This window comes from Ranitomeya imitator, chromosome 4, assembly GCF_032444005.1.
Source record: "Ranitomeya imitator isolate aRanImi1 chromosome 4, aRanImi1.pri, whole genome shotgun sequence".
NCBI classification, from domain to species: domain Eukaryota; kingdom Metazoa; phylum Chordata; class Amphibia; order Anura; family Dendrobatidae; genus Ranitomeya; species Ranitomeya imitator.
Window position 1 is genome coordinate 269,562,357 of NC_091285.1, and position 9,131 is coordinate 269,571,487.

The 9,131-nt window shown below is 49.4% G+C and overlaps 1 protein-coding gene across 2 annotated transcripts in view; it reads left to right on the forward strand.

The window, feature by feature from the left end:
• The window catches only part of ZFC3H1 (zinc finger C3H1-type containing), a 95,823-nt gene that overhangs the window by 21,498 nt on the left and 65,194 nt on the right, over positions 1 to 9,131 (forward strand). The gene's annotated exons all lie outside the window — the stretch shown is intronic.

The following is a 9,131-nucleotide window of genomic DNA, read 5'->3' on the forward strand; positions in this document are numbered from 1 at the left end:
TCAGACACTGGACACTGTTGACGTCACTTATCTCCGGACATTAGCTCCGGACATTAGCTCCGGACATTAGCTCCGGACAGGAAGTTGGCACAAATTGCAGGAAGTAGTATTCTAGGCAATTATATATTAGATGTGGCCAGGGGCATATAAACTGAAGCAAATTTAAAGGATTAATTCTTTAATCTGTATATGGGTTTTGTTTTTTACAATCACGTTTGCTATTTCTCCTACGCCTCATTGGGAGACACAGGACCATGGGTGTTATGCTGCTGCCACTAGGAAGACACTAAGTTAACGCAAAGAATAGCTCCTCCCCTGCAGTATACACCCTCCTGCTGGCTCTAAGTGAACCAGTTCTTGCTTAGTGTCTGTAGGAGGCACTTGGGACTGTTTCAGACCCCACCGTTTTTATTTAAATTTTTGTTTTTTATTCTATTTTTTCCTTAACGGAGTGAATGGTGGCGACGGACCCTTTCTAGGTTCCGATCTCCCCGAACCATTAACAGGCAAGTACGTGGAGCGTCCCTCCCGTATCCTTTCCTGCAACGCTGGATGCCAGCCCTGAGCTCACCTTACGGGCGACGGTTCCTTCGCATTCCGATCTCCCCCCTCCATAGCAGGCGACCACATGGAGTAGCCCTCCATCTACCTCTCCTGGAGCCAGGTGCATAGCCGGACATAAATGTGTATGGCGTCCGTGCAGCCCCCCTCTGCATCACCACTGACATAGTGGAGGACGCAAGGCGGCAGAAGCTCTCCACCCCCTCCCTGACTAGGGCGACGGATTGAGCACCGGCCCACCGCATCTACCGTGAGTACACTGCGGGGGCCGAGGCGCTGGGGGGGTCCTGGTCCCCAGGGTATGGAAGGTCCGCACCTCTAAAGGGCTAAAGCCCGGGTCCGTGGGTGGTCAGCAGCGCCCATTTTTGATGAACAAGCGCACCTCAGGATGGCACTAATAGCGGTCACGGCGCCGCAGGCCCAAACCGCAAGTTTTTTAAATTTAGTCCTCGGCTTATCTCCTCAAACAGACCGGAGTCCTTGGCCAAGCCCTCCAGCAATTACCGCCGCCCATCTTTTCCAGCGCTTGTCGTTCCATGAGAAGCGCTCTCACAGATCTAGGCGACCATCTTGGGACACCCAGCGCTGGTCCTGTTGCGTTGCTCCAGCCTTCCTAATCTCTGGATCTGGGGTCTCAACCGACATACAGCCTTCACATACATTGCGGACTTCCCCTGGGGACTCAAGACACAGGACCTGGGTAAGCTGCAGATACATAGCTTAACCCTTCCCCTGCTAGTAAGCACTCTCCTCAAGGTTACTATGTCTCAATCAAGGTCTCACAAAAAGTCTGGGAAAACCCACACGGTATTTTTTGCTGCATATACCTCTTGTAAGGTCTCATTACCCCGGGGTCATAATACTGCATTGTGCACAGCTTGTGAACCGGCGACTATTCAGGAACCACCTGTTAATGACATTGAACCTAGTGAGTCTGGTTCCCCTGAGTGGGCTACCTCCCTTACCCGGTCTATGGCATCCCTGGCAAAAGAGAATCGTTCCGAGACCCCTCTTCTAACCAGGGCACTCTTACGGACGACACTTCCGATCCTCAAAACCCCTCGTACTCTAGGGGTCGTACCTTGCCAAGGGGCTCTCGCCCTTCCAGAAAAAGGACTCATGCCATATCCCCAGACCATCACCGGGATTCTGGTTCTGAGAGCTCCATTTCTCGCTCCCCTTCCATTGGGGCTAGCAGGGCACCTGTTTCAGAGGACAATTCTGACCCGTCCCTAGATCAGGAATTTCATCACGATCAGAAGACTCTCGACACTGAGTCAGTGAATAAGGCTTTGAAACTTGAGGAGGAACCTTTTATCTAAAACAGATCATGCCCTGTCCTTTAAGAGGACCAAGCGAGCTCACAAGGTATTCGCTACTCATCCAGAATTTCTGGAAATTGTTGAATCTCACAGGATCCGTCCAGATAAACGATTCACAGGGCAGAAGCCCATGGAATCAAGATAGCCCTTTGCTCAGGATCTAAGAAAAGATTGGTCTCAATCTCCCCCGGTAGATCCTCCGATATCACGCCTGGCTACTAAATCTATTTTATCCTCTTTGGAGGGTGCCTCTATTAAAAATCCAACCGATCGTCAGATCGACAATATGGCACGTTCAGCCTTTGAAGCCTCAGCAGCCGCACTCTTCCCATCTTTGTTGCTACGTGGGTGGCTAAGGCTATGACCCACTGGGCTGAGGTATTGTCCGCAGCGGTGCTGGATACCGATTCCCCAACCCCCCCCCTCCCCCCCCGAGATGGCAGACCTCGCTACTCAGATAGCCAGAGCGGGAGATTTTGTAGTTTTTTTTTTTTAAATCAGATATTTTTAATTAAACCATAAATATTGCACATAAACAATAAAAGGAATACTTTGTTATCAGCAATATACCAGTGTACAATACTTGTTTTTTTTTAAAAAAAAGGAAAACATATTTAGTCCCAAACCAAACTCCCACCCCCCTTCCCCCCCCTCTAGAGACCTGTCAAGAGTCGACCCCCCCCCCTACTTTGTCATATATAAAAGTACAAGAAAAGGAAGATGATTTGTCAATAAACCTCCCAATGGAGCACAAGGTCTTTTAAATCACATTGATTCAAGCCACGGGTTCCACAGCCTGTCAAAGAGGTCCGCCTTGCTCCTCCTAACGTAGATACTCCTCTCCAAAGCAATGATATGGTCCACTTGCTTCATAAAGTCTCTTCTTGTTGGTGGCTCTTCTCTAATCCAGAATTTGGCAATCAACTTTCGCGCGATAAATAACAGTCTGGCAATAACCACTTTATACATTTTATCAGTTATGATCTCCTCAACATAGCCCAAAACACATACCAGGGGATCACGCGGCACAGTGCAACCATATGCCAGTCCCACTTTATTCAGCACCACCACCCAGAAGGAGGACAACCTGGGGCACTGCCATAACATATGAAGGATGCCCGCATCGGACTGCGAGCATCTGGGGCATTCTGAACTAGATCTCAATCCGGCTTTGAATAACATATCCGGAGTTCTATATGCCCTATGAATAACAAATAATTGTGATAGCCTCCCAGGCTCGCTCATTGATATTTTGGGCACATAGTCCAGTATTGATTCCCAATGATCATTATCAATTGCCCCAAGGTCCGCCTCCCATTTCGCCCTTGCTCTAATAGGGTGTTCCTCCAAGAAAGAGAACAAAAGGAATTCGTATATTCCCGAGATCACCCCCTTCGTGCCACCCCCTACAAGGATAAAATCTAGCATTAGGTCCACCTGTATTTCAACGGGTCCTCTCCTACACTGTGCCCGATGCGCATGTGAAAGACGGCGGTATTGAAACAACTCAGAGTCCGGTAGTAAAAACTCCTCCTGCAATGCCTCAAAATCTCTAATTCTGCCCTGATGTAGAATCTGGCCCATCCGAGAGATGCCTGCCTCCCTCCAATTATGAAATCCCTCCATCTGTCTAAACTCCTGTAGGACACAGTTATTCCAAATGGGTGAGAATCTAGTGAGTGCGTGCACACCTCTAATCCCCTTAACTTTGTCCCAAACCTTATGGATGAGCCTAATAGTACAGAATTTAGAGCCCTTCTCTCGGAAATGTCCCCCCTCCAGACCCTCACTCAACACCTTCGTCCCAATCAGTGATCTCAGGCTGCAAGGTGCCCGCGTCCCACCTACCACATCTCCCCATCCCTTGAAATGCTGGCACTGTGAAGCCAAAAAATACAACCACGGATTAGGCAATGCCACCCCTCCCTCCGTCTTTGGTCTCTGTAGAGTTTCCTGTTTAAATCTGGGGCTCTTTCCACCCCAAATCAATTCCCCAAACAAAGATCTAATCCTCCGAAACCTATTCTGCGATATCCATATAGGGGAGTTGTGCAGCACATAAAGTAGTTGTGGCATCACAGTCATCTTTATCAAGTTTATCCTGCCGATTACTGATAAATGTAACTTCCTCCACGCCTGGACCTTAGTACGTATCCTCCGCAGAAGAGGTGCCAAATTCAGTTCCTCAAAGCTAGTCAAAGGGAGAGTGATCTGAATCCCCAGGTATTTAAATTTATCAACTAGCTTCAACCTTGTAGAAGAAACCTCCCCACCACCGTCCCCGCTATCCCCATCTATCAACATCATATTCGATTTGTCCCAATTGATCCTTAGGCCCGAGTAACTACCAAATTCCTCAATAATGGCTTCCGTCTTAACCAGGGTCTCCTCAGAATCCTCCAAGAATAGCAGAATATCATCAGCGTACAACGCTACTTTTTCCTCTGCCTCCCCGTATATAAAACCCCTCACCTCCCGGGAACCTCTGATCTTCGCAGCAAGGGGTTCCACCGCCAACGCAAAGAGCAGCGGGGACAAAGGGCAGCCCTGTCTAGTACCCCTAGACAATGAAAAGGTCTCAGAGAGAGCGTTATTCACTCTAATTTTGGCTACCGGAGAAGAGTACAACAGCTGCACCCATGAAATAAATTTAGGTCCAAACCCCATTCGTTCCAGTACTGACCACAAATAGCTCCACTCCACGCAATCAAAAGCCTTATGGGCGTCTAAGGATACCACAACCCGTCTTCCGACATTGTCAGAGGGGATTTGCAAATTTAAAAATAACCTTCTCAGATTGAGTGCCGTTGATTTGTTGGGCATAAAGCCTGACTGATCTGGGTGAACCAGTCTGTCAATCACCCTGGATAACCTATTTGCCAGAGCTTTTGCCAGAATCTTGATGTCGGCCGTCAAAAGTGAGATTGGTCTATAGGATTCTGGTAGTTGTGGGTCCTTATCGGCCTTAGGTATAACGACCACAATAGCCTCTCTCATTGATGAAGGTAGCTCCCCTCTTTCCAGTGAACTATTATACACCTCCGACAATCTGGCCAACAATGTTTCTTTCAGTACCTTGTACACCTCGGCTGGAATACCGTCCGCCCCCGGAGCCTTACCCCCAGCAACCCCCGCCAAAGCAGCTCCCAATTCTTCCTCCCCAATCGGCTCCTCCAACTCCTCACATTCTTCTCTGCTCAACCTAGGCAGGTCAATCCCCTCCAAGTAACCCATCATGTCCTCAGCCCCCCTCTCCACACTAGAAGTATATAGTTTATCATAGAATTTCCCAAACACTTCCAGAATCTGCTCCCCCCGAGTAGCCAATGTTCCATCCTCCCTCTTAATGGAGTAGACGTGCGAGGAATCCCTTTGTGCGGATGCCACTACCGACAGTAAATGCCCCACCTTTTCCCCCTCCGAATAGAAAGATGCTCTTTGAAAAGCCCGCAATCTCTCCGCCTTTCTCAGATACAATTGATTGACCTCCTGTTGAGCCTTCCTCATCCGACTCTGAGACTCCCTAGAGCAATGGGCCCCCAATGCCGCCTCAGCTTCCTTCAGTTCCTCCAGGACAGCTTGATCCTGTGTTCTAGTCCTAGTCTTGTGTCGTGATATGTCCCGAAACAAAATACCCCTCAAATACGCCTTCATAGTGTCCCATACTACATGGCATTCTGCACTACCCTCATTGATCTTAAAGAACTCCTCTATCTCAGCCCCCACACTTTCCATGTCCAGGAGTTGTAGCCAGGAGGGGTGAACCTTCCATCCCATCTTCCGTGACCCAACCTGTTCTGATAGCTTTAATGAGACCCGCACCGGACTATGATCTGATAGAATCCTAGGATTATATTCCACCCCACTTAGTAATTCGTTCATCCCATCATTACCCAAGGCGACATCGATTCGAGACATAGAACCGTACGTGGTCGAGTAGCAAGAATAAGAATATGTGCTAAAATTGCGAACCCGCCATAAGTCAATCCAGCCTATTTCTCTAAGATAGTTCCCGAAAGGGGTGCCATTCCCATCCCCGCGTAGCGGAGCGTGATTACTCTTATCCCAATGGTCATCAGCAATGTTGTTCACATCTCCCACCACCAAAAAGGGAACCCCGACCCACCCTCTCATATGCTCCAAAATCTCTTGAATTTTCTTGCCAGAATACGGCGGGGGTATATATAGTGAAACAATGCAAATCAAGCGGTTAAAAATTTTACACACTAAAAAAACATACTGACCATCCTTATCAATTTTTACTTCAATTTCCTCAAATGGAGTACTTGTATGGACCAAAACAGACACCCCCCTTGCATAATTAGAGAACGTCGAGTGATATGCCCTGCGCACCCATTTTTTCTGTAACATATCAACTTTTTCCTCAACTAAATGAGTTTCTTGCAGGCATATCACCGAGGGCCTCTGTTTCAATAGGTACTGGAATATTGCCGCCCGCTTAGTGGCATCTGCTAGCCCCCTAACATTCCAACTTATAATATTAACATTCCCTCCCATTTCCTTAAAGAAAGATATAAGATGAGAGTCACCTCTCCCAGGTCTCCACCAATGCCCTCCTCCCCCCCCCTTCCCACCCCCCACCCCAACAACTAAACCAACCTTCCCCATCTGGAATTCAAAATAACTCAGATACTCCGAACTTTCTTTCTCTATATGAGAATTGAGGGCACTTGATATACCCTAGAGCTAGTTCCTTTACCGTCCATCTCTCCCCCACCCACCGCGATCAATATGAACTATTCATTGCGCCGCCGAACACAATACTGTAATCGTTAGGTATAATTAGGCCAACTTCAACAGTAACATTCAAACAGAGCCCCTCCCCCAAAGAGAGGCAGATCCAGTAGAGTTATGGATCTTCAGAATCAGTCTCAACGGTTCCGATCAGCGCCAATTTTCTTGGCATTGGTGTCCAGCCATTGCGTCGCCTCCTCCGGATTTTGAAAAAATTGAACACGATCCATCGCCACCACCCTGAGCTTGGCTGGGTAGAGCATTGAGTATTTTAGGTCCAGTTCACGGAGCCGTCGCTTGACTTCACCAAACTTCATTCTAAGTTTCTGCACCGATGCCGAGTAATCCGGATAAATGGAGATCCGACTTCCGTTTATGCTCAGGCCATCACTCAGCCTAGCCTTCCTCAGTAGAGTTTCCCGATCCCGGTAGTCCAAAATTTTTGCCAATATAGCTCGAGGGGCAGATCCAGGCGGCAGAGGACGAGTGGGGACCCGATGAGCCCTCTCCACCGAGAAATGGTTGGTAAGGTCTGCTCCTCCCACCGAGTTCTTAAGCCATGCCTCAATATATTCAGTGGGGTTGTTTCCCTCCACCTTCTCCGGCACCCCGATTATTCTTAAATTGTTTCTCCGGGATCGATTTTCCAAATCATCTGTCTTAAATTCTAACTCTGCGATTCGTTGAATATATTTCTTTTCTCTTTTTAACAGTTCGTTTGTCTGGTCCTCCACACTGCCCACACGCTCCTCCACCACCTCCACTCTTTTTTCCACTTTGCGCATAGCAGAATTAAGGGACTTCATTTCAACTGTGAGATCATCCACCCTTAGGTTCAGCGCAGCCAAAGCAGATTTGCAGTGTATAACGACAGAGAAAATGTCCTGCAGTGTTGGTTCCCCCGTACTTGGCTGCTGCACTTCATTAGAATCATTGGTCTGCACAGGGCTATCAGCAGGTGTCACATTTTCTGCACTGTGCACTCCCTGCGCCCTCCCTGGGGAACGCTGCACCTCCACTTCACTGGCCCTGACTTCCCCTCCACCTTTCTGCCTCATCAGGGCTTCCACCTCATCAAGTCCTTCTGGACCCAACAGCAGGGCTCCCCCCTCCTCCGTACGGGCAAAGCGCTCCAGCCGGGCTATTACCTCCAGCCTCCGGCGGTATGAAACGCTGGCTCTGGCCGCCTCCTCCTCAGCCACGGCGCCATCTTGAATTTTCGCGCCGGCTGCTGGCGCCACCTGCTTGCGGCGCGGCATCTCCGCTTCTCACCGCTCGTTAACAGCGGTGCTTTCTCCCCCTCGCCGGGTACTTGCGGGACCTCTCTGGCCGGTTTTTGGCGTTCGGCGGCGCCTTCAAAGGCCACTTTTCAGAGCGGTGCGGGGAGAGAGATCAGCCGCACGTCCGCTCACATTCCTCGCTAGGCCACGCCCCCCGGAGATTTTGTAGTTACCGCGTCCCTGGATGCTGCTAACTGTGCTTCTCAAGCAGCAAACGCCATCACCATCCGGAGATCCTTATGGCTCAGGGACTGGCGTGCGGATTCGACTTCCAAAAAGTCATTGACTTCTCTTCCATATCAGGGCGGTCGCCTTTTTGGCGAAAAGCTCGACCCAATTAATTTCCGACGCCACTGGAGGAAAGAGTAAATTTCTTCCACAACAGAGACCCTTTCGGCCCTTTCGGAACCAGCAACAGGCCTGGTCCCGATAATTTTTTTATTTTATTTTTTTTTCCGCTTCAACTCAAACTGGTCTGCTACTTCCACATCCTCCAGACCTGGCCGGGTACAACGTAGGGATAGAGGTCCTCAAACCTCTTACAAACCTTCCCCTCTTGGAGAGGCAGGCCTAGGCAGTCAAGGTCCAGACCGGGCAGGTCTCCCACACAATGACTCCCTGCGGTATCCGGAGGACACCCTCAGAAGAGGCGGCTGCCTGCTTTCCTTCAGCGACGCGTGGCTCTCGGTCGTTCACGACGAATGGGTCCGCGACCTAGTGTCCTCCGGACACAAGATAGATTTTTCTCTCTTCCACCAAATCGCTTTTTCCCGTCTTCTCCCAGGGCCAAGGCATCAGAGTTCTTCCAGGCCATAAGCTCTCTAAAAGAAGACTGGGTTATTATCCTCAAAGCAAAAGGTTTCAAGGTTTTTATTCAAACTTGTTCATTGTTCCAAAGAAGGACGGTACAGTATGGCCCATACTGGACCTAAAACTGCTGAACAAGTTTGTCAGGGTGCGACGGTTCCGAATGGAATCGCTTCGTTCTGTCATCGCCTCCATGGAGAAAGGCGAGTTCCTGGCGTCCATAGACATCCAGGACGTGTCCCTCCACATTCCTATTTTACCTTCTCACCAAAGGTTTCTTCGCTTCGTAGTTCAGGAAGATCACTTTCAGTTTGCTGCTCTGCCCTTCGGCCTCGCCACCGCTCCCAGGGTATTCACCAAGGTCATGACGGCTGCCGTGGCCATCCTCCATACTCGAGTAGTGGCG